Raw genomic sequence first — 14,959 nt, 5'->3', positions numbered from 1 at the left:
GACGCCCGAAGACCCCTTAGTTCAGGACTCTCAATGGTGGCTTTCCTGCATCTCTCTCCGACGTTTGTCTCGCTGGTAGCGATGGGCGAATTTAAGCGTTTGGCTTTGTGTGCCCAGAGACTTCCATCTGATTGTATTCTTGTATCTTTTGTGGGAGTCTTCTTTGCACTTGGGCCGAGATTTCTTCCCTCTCTCGTGTTATGTGTATGTTTTAAAAAATGTGTATGTTTGTGTTTGTGGGTCATGTACTTTTGAAATGTTGCTAATGAAGCACATACAGTAGTACTCCATCCGTCCCATAATACAAGATGTTTTTTTGACGCTAGTAGTAAGAGCAACTCCAATGGGGCGACCTTTTTGTCAGTTTGGGTCATTCGGACACAAAACTCAGCCCAACGGGGTGACCCAAACGGACATAGCGTCCGCCTGTTGTTCGTTTGGTGTCCGCTCGGACCCATTCTGGGCTCAAATCTGGAAAAATTTTGGGTCAAAATCGGACACAAAGCGGACGTTCTTTCCGCCCTCTTCGCCCCCCTCTATCCGGCTGCATGTGCCGGCTGGCCCACTTGCCATCCATCCATCCATCTGTCCCATCCCGTCTCTCTCCTCATTTTTCTTATCCCTCCCACCCACCCACCCCGCTCATCCTTCTCCGCCGCCGGTGCTCCGCCGTGGTGGGCTCGTGCCTGACTGCGCCCGGCCGCGCCCGTCGGCTCGCCTTGCCCGGCTGCGCCTGGCGTCGCCGCTGGCCGCGCAAGTACCGCTGGTGCTGCTGCCGCGTGTGTGCTAGCTAGCTAGCTATGCACGCATGCATTGCTGCCCGCCGCGGGCGTGCTAGCTAGCTAGCTAGTCGCCGTTGGCCGTGCATGCATGCTAGTGCTGCTGCCCCCCATGCGTGCTGGCTAGCCGTGTGCGACACCCGGACCACTCGCGCGGCGCACAGGCGAGCACCGGAGTGTGCGATGTGGAGTACCGGCGGCGGCGGAGGCGAGCTCGCGGGGCCGCGATCAAGCGGCGGGGCGCGCGAGAACGAGCGCGGAGGACGAGGTGAGCTGCGGGGTGGGCGCGGCACGCGGAGGAGCGTGGAGGACGGGTGAACTGCGGGCCGAAGTAGCCGAGCTCGCGCGGCGGGCGAGACGACGGAGGCGAGCTCGCGGGGCACGGGGACGGGGCAGCCGAGCGGGCGGGGCGCGCAGGTGAGGCGAGCTGCGGGCGAGACGGCGGAGGCGAGCTCGCGGGGCGCGGGGGCGAGGCAGCCGAGCTTGCCCCGGAGGCGAGCTCGCCCATCAGGTGTTCGACTGAATGCCGACGCGAAAATGCAAAAAACACGTCTGTCTTCCGTTGGGGCACGGGGCACCTGCCGATATAAATGAAAAAGCGGATGCGGACAGGCGGACGGGCAACCCGAACGGACAAAAACGGTTAAAATCGGTGTCTGTTTGGGTCGCCGTTGGGGTTGCTCTAATTTCTTGAAAAAAAGGTCAGTCAACCTGCGTCAAATAACCAAATTTCCCCAAACCCTCGTCCAAACCCTCGTTCCTCCATCTGGCGGCCGCCGCGCCTGTCGGCCCGCCGCTGCTCTCCAGCTCACCCTCGGAGGCAAAACCATCTCCCATCACCGCCGGCCTTAATCGAGATTTCCAACCCGCGCCGACCCCGGTCCTCCCAACTCCCACCATGGCAGCACCCGAGAGTTCAATCGCGATGGTGCCATCGAGGTGCACAGGAGAGACGCACACGGCGCGGGCCAAGGTTGCGTTCGAGATCGCTGGCTATAGCCGTCTCAAGGGCCTAGGTAGAGGCGAATGTCTCCGTTCTCCGGCATTCTCCATCGGCGGCTACGAATGGTGCATCTGCTACTACCCCGACGGCCAAGACGAGGCGAGTGAAGGTTACGTATCTGTCTTCCTCAAGCTCTTGACCAAGGACGCCGAGGTGAGGGCGACTCACAAGTGGATGCTTGTGAATCGGGTTAGGGACCGGTCGATTGTAGTGCTCTCCAGCGAAACGATTCACAACCGTAAAATGCGAGCAAAGGGCGTATGGAAGTTCATGAAGACGACCGCTGAAGTAGAGTCGGTGTACCTGCGGAGCGATTGTCTCTTATAGAGTGCGAAGTCAGTGTTATCAAGGAAACACTCAATATCCATGTGCCGCCCTCCGACCTCTTTGATAATCTTGCAACATTGCTACAGGGGAAGAAAGGAGCAGACGTGACTTTCAAGGTTCAAGGGGAGGTTTTTCCAGCTCACAAGAATTTGCTTGCGATGCGGTCGGCGGTCTTCGACGCAGAGTTCTACGGCCCTATGGGGTAACTATTGACGACATGCAGCTTGCTGTTTTCAAGGCATTTCTTCACTTCATCTACACCGATTCGTTGCCTTCCATGGATGATCTTGATGATGATGACAAAAGAGAAATGGTTAAGCACTTACTCGTGGCTGCAGATAAGTATGCGATGGAAAGGATGAAGAGGATATGTGAAGGGATGCTTTGCAAGTGTCTTGACGTTGAGACCGTGGCGACCATATTAGCTTTAGCTGACCAGCATAATTGCAGCAACCTCAAAGATGCTTGTATTGAATATATGCTCTCTTCAAATAGAATGGATGATGTGATCGCAAGCCAAGGTTATGGACACCTCAAAAGATCTTTTCCTGGTCTCTTTGTAGAGATGTTTGAAAGAACAGTTAAGTCCCGCAAAATTTAGTACGCCAACCTGGTCTGAGCTACTGCTTATCCTTCAGCTCTGAAAGATCTTTGGAGGCGAATGCCTTGTTTGGTCGGAGAAGGAATCAAGTCTTGCTAAATTTAGCATGCCCAGCCTGGGTTAGCTTCTATCTAGTTACTTTTGACACATAGCGACATGAGATGAGGGTGCTATGTCTTTCAGTTTTCAGAGATCTTTTGGAGGAAGCAGTTGGTTCTATAAAATGTATGTCTCCAATGTATTGGTTGTCCTGTCTGATATAAGTATATATGAATCTATGGTAACTCACTAGTTAACCTTTTATGTTCTTACTTTAATTGTTGGATTATGTGAAGAATGATAAAACTTTAAATTCTTGGCTATAACTTTTGAGATAATCTGGCTTATGTGAAGAATGTTAAAACTTTGAGTTCTTGGCTATCACATTTATTATTATTTGGCATATGTGAAGAATGATAAAACTTTGAGTTCTTGGCTATCACTTTTGAGATAATCTGCTTTACCTGTATGAAATCACTAGTAGAAAATATGCCTTTAGTCCCGGTTCGCAAAGGCCATTAATCCCGGCTGTGCAACCGGGACTAAATATGCGCGACTAAAGGCTCCCCCCCTTTAGTCGCGCCTCTTACGAACCGCGACTAAAGGCCCGTCCACGTGGGCGCCAGGAGTCCGTCGGGGCGGAGGACCTTTAGTCCCGGTTCTCGTGGCTAACCGGGACTAAAGGCCTCCTCCGCAAGTTTAGGGTTTTAGCCCCCCTAAACCTGGTTTCTTTTTAATTTATAGTGTTTTATTTTAATTTTGATGAAGTTTCAGTACACATATTCTACGCTACTATATACATGCATATGAAATTTCAAACAAGAAGAATTCAAGAGGAATATATAATATATATTCAATCTCGGGTGACCATATACAACTTCGAACAAGTTTCCATACACAATTAGGATGGATGACCATATACAACTTCGAACAAGTTTCAATCTCGGGTATGCATATAAATTTCTTCGTCCTCGGTATAGTGTTCTCCTTTAGGATTGATGACTTCCCTCATGAAAAATCCTGCTAATTCATCTTGCATTGGTCGGAAGCGAGCTTCTGGACTAAGCCTCCTCCGCAAGTTATCCGTCGCCTTCCGCACGCTATCCGATGCCTTCCGCTCAGAGGTGTGTCTCCGGATGTTCTCACAAACATAGTATCCACATAGATTGGTCCCCGGTGGCTGCTTATCCACATTAACTAACCTTCTAAAATCTAGCTCATGTTTGAATTCACCGACAATTTCTTCTGAGAACCGTCTCCAAACCCTACAGCGCAAAGAAAATTAAATGAACAAGGGAGTTATTAGTTACTTGATATTAGGAAATGAACGAAAGAGACCGATCGATATAGAGCTCAAATGATTGAAAATAATTACTTTTGCAGCATTTTTCTCATGTCGGCCCAACGCTTTGAATCCGAATCCATAGAGTCCATGATTAGAACTCTGGAGGTGTGAAGTTCAATATTTAGTAGAATCCAGTGGAACCCGCGGACACGTTACATGCACAGTCATGCATAACTCATCGATTAGACATACCATGCATGGAGTAAACAAAAGAGAATGGGCACAAGAGAGAAACACTCACCCAAAATGGTAAGGAAATAGAATATGACTTTTGAGTTGATGCTTTCTAAGAAACTTGTACAAGTCTTTCTCCACGTCTTCGGGATGATTTTGTAACACATGTCCATTAACGATATGTGGGTCAATGAACCCAACATCATGGATGTTTCTTATTTTGCATTCCCAAATCTTCAATCTGCATAATAGCGTACGCAACAATATAGTTAGGACAATATATATATATATATATAGTGCAGGCAATGAAGAACGAGATGAGGTAGAAATAAATCACTTACAGAACGTAGCAACTCAGGATAGATTTGTCGAGCTCGCGCAGATTGAACAACTGGAACAATTCACTCATATGAACTTGTACAGAGTACCGTTTGGTGTGATGCTCCTCTGTAACATCCGCATAAACATATTCTTTGTCGGCCCATGTTATGAAATGCTTGTACCAACGTAGCAGATTTCGCATTTGTGGTGGTAGACTCTTTTCCCGCGCAGGCTCGACGAGAGGCCCATTCCGCACATATTGTAATGCTATCTCACATACTGGCGCATCCTCAAGGCCTAACGAGGCACGAAGAGTCAAACCCATCTCGGACGCTTGTTTCATGGCACTCGCTACAGTCAATCCAAGTGCTGCCGCAGCTGCTATGATCTCGGGGTCCTCTTCCGGACCGGCTTTCACTATGAGCAGGGGGATCGATTGTTTATTCTGCATCCCGAGCTGGTCAACTTGTTTCCCGCTTTTTTTACTTTCTTCTTTCTCCTCCTTCAATATTTTTGCTTGCCTACGAAGTTCATGTCCATAGTCGTCAGGCATATTCAGCTCGGCTTGGGACGGTGTCGTCAAAAAATCCTTAGCCCACTTCTTTTGCTTCTCAGTGAATACTTGCTTGGGCTCAGGCTCTTTTATCGCCTTCGTATCCGCCTTCCATTTCTCATAATGAGCAGACGCGGCCAATTTGGTTTCAGCTTCACTAAGTTCCCAGGGCCTTGGGAGGAGAGGCTTCAGTGATGGCTCCGGTACCCTTGTGGTCTTAGGTACATAAGGGTCCGGGTTAATAGTCCAGGAGCGGGTTTCCTTGCTGTCCGCCTGCTTCTGCTTCTTCGCCGGAGGTGGATTGGGGGGCGTCGTACCCGCCGGAGGAGGATTGGGGGGCGTTGTACCCGCCGGAGGAGGATTGGGGGGCGGCGGCTGCTTACCCGCCGGAGGTTGTGGATCGGGGGACGGCGTCGAATGGTGTGAAGGAGGTGTAGGTGAACCACCACGACCACCACCACCGCCACCACCACCACCACCACCACCATCGGAGGGGGGTGGACTTGTTAGCCTTGGCGCCTCGCCTGGAAACACTATGTACTTCTTTTTCCATAGAATGATCTGGCGCTTGACATCTCCAAGTCTTCTCTCCCCTTCGGGCGTAGCTTTGTCAATCTCCAGGTCCTCAAACTCTTGGACTATGTCTTCCACCGTGACACGAGCATAGCCATATGCAATGGGGTTGTTGTGGTGGAGTGCTCCAGGTGTACAGGGTAAAGCACTGCCGGTAGCTACCTTCGTGGAAACGTTCCCTACGGGATAATGCAGATCACATTCTTTCATCTCCTTTACATCATCCACGGGGTAGTGAGGCTCCGGTGCACGAATCTCGATCGTCGGTGCATTAGCACCAGGCGGGGCATCCGTGGAAGCCACGCTGCTTCTCCGCTGCTGGCTTCCGCGATCCGCTTCATGATCTTCATGCGGCCCTGCAGCCGATTTTTCTTTTACTAGTTCATGCACGGTCTGCTTCAACTCATGGAGTTCCGATGCAAACTTCGCCAAAAGATCTGCATCCCGGTCCGTCTTTCTCTTACGGCTTCTGTAACAGTACGGGTCATTGTCCTGGGAAAACCCTACTTTCCACGGAATTCTGCCTTTGCCTCGTACACGTCCTCCGTGTTCATCATTCCCGAGGGCTGTTGTCAGTGCGTCTTTCTCTCTGTTGAACTTGATCAAGCCCTCTTTAGCTTGGGTCATTGCGTCAATAAGGGCTTGGGTGGGAGCAAACTTTTTCTTCCGGTGAACACACACCCCTGTCTCCGGGTCTGGCGATCCCCCATGCCCGTACCACCAGCTTTTGGCCCTTGGGTCCCATCCCTCTGTACCTAGAGGGATTCCTCGCACCCTCAGGTCCTCCTCCATCTTCTGCCACTTAGGCTCCGAAAGGCGGTATCCTCCTGGCCCCATAATATGATGGAACTTTTTCTTACTCGCATTATCCTTATTTTTTCGATATTTCCTTGAAATGCTCCGATTTCTTTTGCCTCACAAATTCTAGCCAATCATCTTTCAGTTTCTCATGTTGTCCATTGAAATCCGGAGTCTTGCCCTTGTTGACATAGTCACGGGTTAAATTTTTCTTGAAGTTCCGGAATGCTTCGGCCATCTTCTGAAGAGCGAACTCTTTAACTAGCCTCCTCCTCTCACGTCCACCCGGAACCTCGTTACCGAATTCATCGACTTTGTTGTATTCCGGAGGTAGAATGAAATGTTCCATAAGCTTTCTCCAGCAATCCTTTTTCGTTCTCTTGTCGACAAAACTGAAACCAAGACGTGCCTTCTTTGGCTCCTTCCATTCCTGGACGGTGATCGGGACGTTGTCTCTAACAACGACTCCGCATTGGTTGATAAACTTTGAGGTGTGCTGTAGGGGCTTGCCGGTTTCACTGACAAAATCAATGGTATATGTTTCTCCTGTTTTCATCGCCTTGGATTTGCCACGCTTTGTCGTACTCGATCCGGCCGAGGGCTAAAAAAAGAAAGAGAGTCGCGCGCGTTAATACATATGTATTCACATTTCAGTAAGTTTGTATCACGAGAGGCTCAATGTATATATATACCTCGCCGGAGGTGGTTGCTACTTGCAATTCGAGATCGTCGTTTGTTGACGGTTGACTTCCGTCGACAATGTCCGTTCCTTCACCTTCTTGATCATCGACAATGTCTGTTCCACCGTCAAGGTTCAGAAAAGAAGAGACTACATCCTCTTCTTGCTCATATTCTGAGCCCGACACATAAGGAATCTCGTTGTTTATGATGCCCATTAAATAACGTTCAGCCTCCGGATCCCTAAGCGGCTCGGCTCTATCGTCCGCCATATGTCACTCCTGCATGGAGTAAAAATTAATTAAGTATAAAGGAATTAAAAAATAAGATTAAGGGGACATAGAGGAGGAGCAGCGACGGTTGAATGATTAAGAGCTATTAAAAAATAAAATTGATGTTTTTTGGTCAAATTTATACAATTATTCCCAAATAAATTTCCTTTTCTTTTTCCTCTCTGCTCTCTCTTTCCTTTTCTTTTTCCTTTTCAGTTTTTTATTAAGCACTAATTTGCATAGAAGTTTTTGTTTGAGCACTGCCAAGTATTTTGTTTTTCCTTTTCTTTTTCCTTTTCTTTTTCCTCCGCCGCCGCTCAAATTTAATGATTTATACAATTATTCCCAAATAAATTTCCTTTTCTTTTTCCTTTTCTTTTTCCTCTCTGCTCTCTCTTTCCTTTTCTTTTTCCTTTTCAGTTTTTTTATTGAGCACTAATTTGCATAGAAGTTTTTGTTTGAGCACTGCCAAGTATTTTGTTTTTCCTTTTCTTTTTCCTCCGCCGCCGCTCAAATTTAATGATTTATACAATTATTCCCAAATAAATTTCCTTTTCTTTTTCCTTTTATTTTTCCTCTCTGCTCTCTCTTTCCTTTTCTTTTTCCTTTTCAGTTTTTTATTGAGCACTAATTTGCATAGAAGTTTTTGTTTGAGCACTGCCAAGTATTTTGTTTTTCCTTTCCTTTTTCCTCCGCCGCCGCTCAAATTTAATGATTTATACAATTATTCCCAAATAAATTTCCTTTTCTTTTTCCTTTTCTTTTTCCTCTCTGCTCTCTCTTTCCTTTTCTTTTTCCTTTTCAGTTTTTTATTGAGCACTAATTTGCATAGAAGTTTTTGTTTGAGGAGGACGGCAGGCGGCGGCGGGCGGCGGAGGACGGTAGGCAGGCGGCGGCGGGCGGCGGAGGACGGCAAGGCGCGCATCCAGTACGCGGCGACGAGGAGGACGGCAGGCGGCGGCGGGCGAGAAGGCGGGTGAGAAGACGACGGCGGCGGTCCCCTCTTCTTCTAGGCACGCGAGGAGGACGGCAGGCGGCGGCGGGCACCTACCGGAGACGAGGGCGGCGCGGAGAAGACGAGGGCGGCGGCGCGGAGAAGACGAGGGCGGCGCCGCGGAGAAGACGAGGTCCTGGCCGGATGCGTTTGGTGGTTAGCGCGGAGAAGACGAGGGCCGCGGAGAATATATAGGGCAAGCCTTTAGTCCCGGTTGGGGACCCTTTAGTCGCGGTTGGTGTCCCCAACCGGGACTAAAGGGGTACCTTTAGTCGCGGTTGGTGTCCCCAACCGGGACTAAAGGGGTACCGTTAGTCGCGGTTGGTGTCACGACCCGCGACTAAAGGTTCTTTCGCGCCGTTTTCGTTCCCGCGCGGAAAGAGCCTTTAGTCGCGGTTCGTGTCACGAACCGCGACTAAAGGTCCTTTTTCAAATACTTTTCATTTTAAAATCTTAAAAATACAAATAATATATAAAAAAATTCAGAAAAATAAAACTAATTCATTTTAGAATCTTAAAAATACAAATAATATATCAAAAAATTTAGAAAAATAAAACTAATTCATTTTAAAATCTTAAAAATACAAATAATATATCAAAAAATTCAGAAAAATAAAACTAATTCATTTTAAAATCTTAAAAATACAAATAATATATCAAAAAAAATCAGAAAAATAAAACTAATTCATTTTAAAATCTTAAAAATAGAAATAATGTATCAAAAATTCAAAAAATAAATAAAACTAATTCATTTTAAAATCTTAAAAATACAAATAATATATCAAAAAATTCAGAAAAATAAAACTAATTCATTTTAAAATCTTAAAAATAGAAATAATATATCAAAAAATTCAAAAAAATAAAACTAATTCATTTGAAAATCTTAAAAATACAAATAATATATCAAAAAATTCAAAAAAATAAAACTAATTCATTTGAAAATCTTAAAAATACAAATAATATATCAAAAAATTCAAAAAAATAAAACTAATTCATTTGAAAATCTTAAAAATACAAATAATATATCAAAAAATTCAAAAAAATAAAACTAATTCATTTTAAAATCTTAAAAATACAAATAATATATCAAAAAATCTAAAAAATAAAACTAATTCATTTTAAAAATTCAGACCGATTGTTTTGTTCTACATCCTCGATCCCTTGAAGGTTTGACAAAAGGTTTGATACATCATTCAGTTCATCGACCAAATACAAATCATCCGGATTCGCCATCATACGTCGTGCCGTGCATTTGGTATGCATATATGCACTCAGTAGCCACGGCAGGGCTGTATGATGGCGATACCGATTGTTTTGTTCTACATCCTTGATCCCTTGAAGGTTTGACAAAAGGTTTGATACATCATTCAGTTCATCGACCAAATACAAATCATCCGGATTCGCCATCGTACGTTTTAATTCACATGATCCATTCAACAAAGTTTGGTACAATAAATTATTACACATCAATTCTTCCCTTGTGTCCCTGCTTGCTTATGATTGTGCCGTATCCATGGAGCATCCTCATCATTTAACTTAATGCTTGGGTCAGTGTTCACTTTGAAGGGCGGAATTTCACCAAACATATTATAATCTTCTGACATGTCTGTCTTGTCCTCCACTCCCACGATGTTTCTTTTCCCTGAAAGAACAATGTGGCGCTTTGGATCATCGCATGATGTACTGATCGTTTTCTTATCTTTCCGTTTCCTTGGTTTGCTACTCATGTCCTTCAAATAAAAAACCTGAGCGACATCTTTGGCAAGGACGAATGGTTCGTCAAGGTAACCAAGATTGTTGAAATCCACCATTGTCATTCCGTATTGCTCGTCCACCTTTACCCCACCTCCTGTTAGCTTGAACCATTTGCACCGGAACAAAGGGACCTTAAAGGAGGGTCCATAGTCAAGTTCCCATATCTCCTCTATGTAACCATAATATGTGACCTTTTGCCCATTCTCGGTTGCTGCATCAAAGCGGACACCACTGTTTTGGTTGGTGCTCTTTTTATCTTGGGCGATGGTGTAAAATGTATTCCCATTTATCTCGTACCCTTGGAAAGTCGTTATAGTCGAAGATGGTGTCTTGGCCAACATGTACAGCTGATCTCCAACATCATTGCCATTCATTAAATGTTTTCGCAACCAACTGCCGAAAGTCTCCATGTGGGCCTTTCTAATCCAGGATTCAGGCTTCCCCGGGTTGTTCGAGCGTAAAATATTCTTGTGTTGCTCGAAGTACGGAGCCACCAAGCTGGAATTTTGCAGAACTGTGTGGTGTGCTTCAGTCATAGAATGACCGTCCATACATATCGTTGATTTCCTTCCGATCGTGCCTTTTCCACTTAGTCTCCCCTCGTGCCACGATTGAGGAATACCAATCGGCTTAAGGTCAGGAACATAGTCAATACAGAACTCAATTACCTCCTCATTTCCATAGCCCTTGACGATGCTTCCTTCTGGCCTAGCACGGTTACGAACATATTTCTTTAATACTCCCATGAACCTCTCAAAGGGGAACATATTGTGTAGAAATACAGGACCGAGAATGGAAATCTCTTCGACTAGGTGGAGCAGGAGGTGCGTCATAATATCGAAGAAGGATGGTGGGAACACCAACTCAAAACTGACAAGGCATTGGACCACATCGTTCTGTAACCGTGGTAGATCTTCTGGATTGATTACCTTCTGAGAGATTGCATTGAGGAATGCACATAGCTTCACAATGGCTACTCGAACATTTTCCGGTAGGAGCCCCCTCAAAGCAATCGGAAGCAATTGCGTCATAATCACGTGGCAGTCGTGAGACTTCAGGTTTAGGAACTTTTTGTCCGCCATGTTTATTATTCCCTTTATATTCGACGAGAAGCCAGACGGGACCTTCATACTGCTCAGGCATTCAAAAAAAATGACCTTCTCTTCTTTGGTAAGAGCGTAGCTGGAACGACCTTGAAACCATTCCGGATGCCGGTCATCTGGGTCTTTCAAAAGTTGCTGGTCCTGCCGTGCTTCCTTTGTATCATTTGTCTTCCCATACACGCCCAAGAAGCTTAGCAGGTTCACGCAAATATTCTTCGTAACATGCATCACGTCGATTGCAGAGCGGACATCTAGGACTTTCCAATATTCTAGCTCCCAAAATATAGGTTTCTTCTTCCACATGGGTGCGTGCCCGTCAACTCCCCGCGGAACTGATTGTCCGCCAGGACCCTTTCCAAAGATGACTTTCAAATCCTTGACCATATCAAATATCTCAGCACCAGTACGTTCCGCAGGCTTCGGCCGGTGATCTGCCTTGCCGTTGAAATGCTTGCCTTTCTTTCTTACGTTATGATTTCGGGGAAGAAATCGACGATGACCCAGGTACACGTTCTTCTTACAATTACCCAAACGTACACTTTCAGTCTCATGTAAGCAGTGCGTGCATGCATTGTATCCCTTATTTGTCTGTCCCGAAAGGTTACTGAGAGCAGGCCAATCGTTGATGGTTACAAAAAGCAACGCTCGTAGGTCAAATTCCTCTTCTTTGTGCTCATCCCAGACACGTACACCAGGTCTGCCCCACAACTGTAAAAGTTCATCAACTAATGGCCTTAGGTACACATCGATGTCGTTGCCGGGTTGCTTTGGACCTTGGATGAGCACTGGCATCATAATGAACTTCCGCTTCATGCACAACCAAGGAGGAAGGTTGTAGATGCATAGAGTCACGGGCCAGGTGCTATGGCTGGAGCTCTGCTCGCCAAAAGGATTCATGCCATCAGTACTTAGACCAAATCTTATGTTCCTTGCGTCAGCTGCAAAATCTTTGAACACTCTGTCGATCTTTCTCCATTGCGTTCCATCAGCGGGGTGTCTCAACTCCCCGTCGGACTTACGGTCCTCTTTGTGCCATCGGAACGACTTGGCATGCTTTTTGTTCCTGAACAGACGTTTCAACCGTGGTATTATAGGAGCATACCACATCACCTTGGCGGGAAACCTCTTCCTGGGTTTCTCGCCCTCAACATCGTCACCAGGGTCATCGCCTCTGATCTTATAACGCAATGCAGTGCATACAGGGCATTCATTCAAATTCTCGTATTCACCGCGGTAGAGGATGCAGTCGTTAATGCATGCATGTATCTTCAGAACCTCTAAACCTAGAGGGCAGACAACCTTCTTTGCTTCGTACGTACTGGCGGGCAACTCGTTATTCTTCGGAAACATATTCTTCAACATTTTCAGCAAATTTTCAAATGATGAGTCAGCTACACCTTCCCGTGCCTTCCATTTTAGCAAATCCAGTGTGCAGCCCAGCTTTTTCAGACTATTATCGCATCCTGGGTACAACGACTTTTTGTGATCCTCTAACATGCGATCCAAATTCTCCCTCTCCTTGTCAGTTTCGCAACGTCTCCGTGCATCAGCAATGGTCCGACCAAGATCATCAGCGGGCTCATCATGTGCCTCTTCTTCACCTTCACCTAACCCTTCCCCACCTTCAGCATCATCCTCCATGAAAGTATCACCGAAATGATCATGACAGTTGTCATCGATATCATCCCCTTCTTCATCTTCTTCCATTCTAACCCCTCTTTCTCCATGCTTGGTCCAACAATTATAGCTTCGCATGAAACCGTGCCGAAGCAGGTGCATGTGAACGTCTCTTGAGGAGGATTAACCCTTCTGATTCTTACAGACAGCACATGGACAGATAATAAAACCTCGCTGCTTGTTCGCATTTGCCACTACGAGGAAATCTTTCAAACCCATAGTGAACTCGCCGGAGAGTCGGGGACCGTACATCCATTGCCGATTCATCTGCATTATTATTATATAAAGTATATAATTAACCATCATGCATTTGTTAAACTAACTAGCTAGAAATAATACAAATTAAACAATGAACTACACACATGCATATTTTATCAATGACACATGAAAGGTTCAAGTTGCTAACCGCGATCGCGGAGGAAAAATAAATGAGAAAGCTCAAGTGTGGCTCGGACACTTCATGTCATGTTTGTTTCATGCTCTCGGGCATTTCATCGAACACCTTGTGTGCATAGGAGGAACCAAAAGCAAACCCACCACCCCCCTTCTGAATTGTGGCTAAGTGAAGTGAGCTGAGTCCTATATATAGGGATGGGCCTTTAGTCCCGGTTGGCCTGGCCAACCGCGACTAAAGGCCTTCGGGCCAGCCTGAGGACCTTTAGTCCCGGTTGGCCAGGCCAACCGGGACTAAAGCCCCTCCCGTCCGCCAGCTGTCGACCGAGCGCGCTGGGCCCAGATAGTTGGTCGCGGGTCTCCTCCCGAACCGCGACTAAAGACCCCTTTGGTCGCGGTTCGATTATTTTAGGGACTAATGGGGGCGTATGGAAGCCTCTTTTTCTACTAGTGAATACTTATATTTGAACAGCTGCTATATTTTAATTAGAGACATTTACAAATGGTTTCTTGACATGTTTGGCTGACCTAACAAAGATGGAATTAACATCAAATTTCTGTTCCACTCTGAAAGGCACTGTACGATGAAATCTGTACAGGTAAATTCTTATATGCAATTGCTTCCTGTTCATAAATTTTGATCATAGAGGGTTTTATGCGAAGAGAAATGCTGAGTGAATCTTTTTATGAATTTAATATATTGAGTGAATCATATCGAAACAGCAACTTGCATTTCCCTTGAAACTCAGAAACTGGCAGTGCAAGATGCTAATTGTCAGCGATGAAGCCTTCTGGGGCAGATCACGGTTGCATGTCTCAGTTGTTTTTCTGAGGTAGGATGTTGGCCTAAAAGTATACTATTCTAAGGTAACCTTGTGTGCCATTACATTTCGGTAATTTGATGCAAATTTGGAAAGTTTTGCCGTTGACACAGTTTCTCTGCGTGGGCTAAAATTATTCGGAGAACTTTAGGAGGAAACGAGTTGGTTCTATAAAATGCATGTTCTCCATTGTATTGTTGGCTAGTCCGATATAAGTATATCTATATATGAATCTATGGGCTCACTAGTTTCCTTTTTTATCTGCTTACTTTAATTTTTTGGTTTTGTGAAGAATGATACAACTTTGAGTTCTTGGCTATCACTTTTGAGATACATTTGAATGTCAACTGCCCTATTTTAAATAGAGAACAATTACAAATGGTTTCTTGACGTGAACCTTGGTAGCAGTTTTTTGATTCAGAAATTTTAAGTTAGAAAATGAACTGAATCAAACTACTTTGATGTTAGAGTGCAGTCAATTGTGAATTTAATTTTTAGTTAGTAGTACTTCTGTTGTACTAGCATATGTTCAGTGAAGCCTCTGTGCATGTTAGCTACACAAGCTCATTCATGTAAGACATAAGCAACCACTAGCCACTGTACTTGTATTTGTACAGAATTGAGGAAGGGGTTAACTGAACAAAAACCGAGCGAGGGAATGAGGGGAATCAAGAGGTTTAATCGAATGGCGGAGGAAGTGGGGATCACCCAGCCACTGGGTGGATTGAACAAACACTAACGTGGGTCTGTGCA

The 14,959-nt window shown here is 45.7% G+C and overlaps 1 pseudogene; it reads left to right on the top strand.

Moving 5' to 3' along the window:
• The first annotated feature begins 1,628 nt into the window (after positions 1 to 1,628).
• On the top strand, positions 1,629 to 3,198 carry LOC109744783 (BTB/POZ and MATH domain-containing protein 2-like; annotated as a pseudogene).
• The last annotated feature ends 11,761 nt before the right edge of the window (positions 3,199 to 14,959 follow it).

Source organism: Aegilops tauschii, chromosome 5 (assembly GCF_002575655.3).
Source record: "Aegilops tauschii subsp. strangulata cultivar AL8/78 chromosome 5, Aet v6.0, whole genome shotgun sequence".
Lineage (NCBI taxonomy): Eukaryota > Viridiplantae > Streptophyta > Magnoliopsida > Poales > Poaceae > Aegilops > Aegilops tauschii.
The sequence above is the reverse complement of the archived record's forward strand: the minus strand, read 5'-3'. Positions and strand labels throughout refer to the sequence as shown.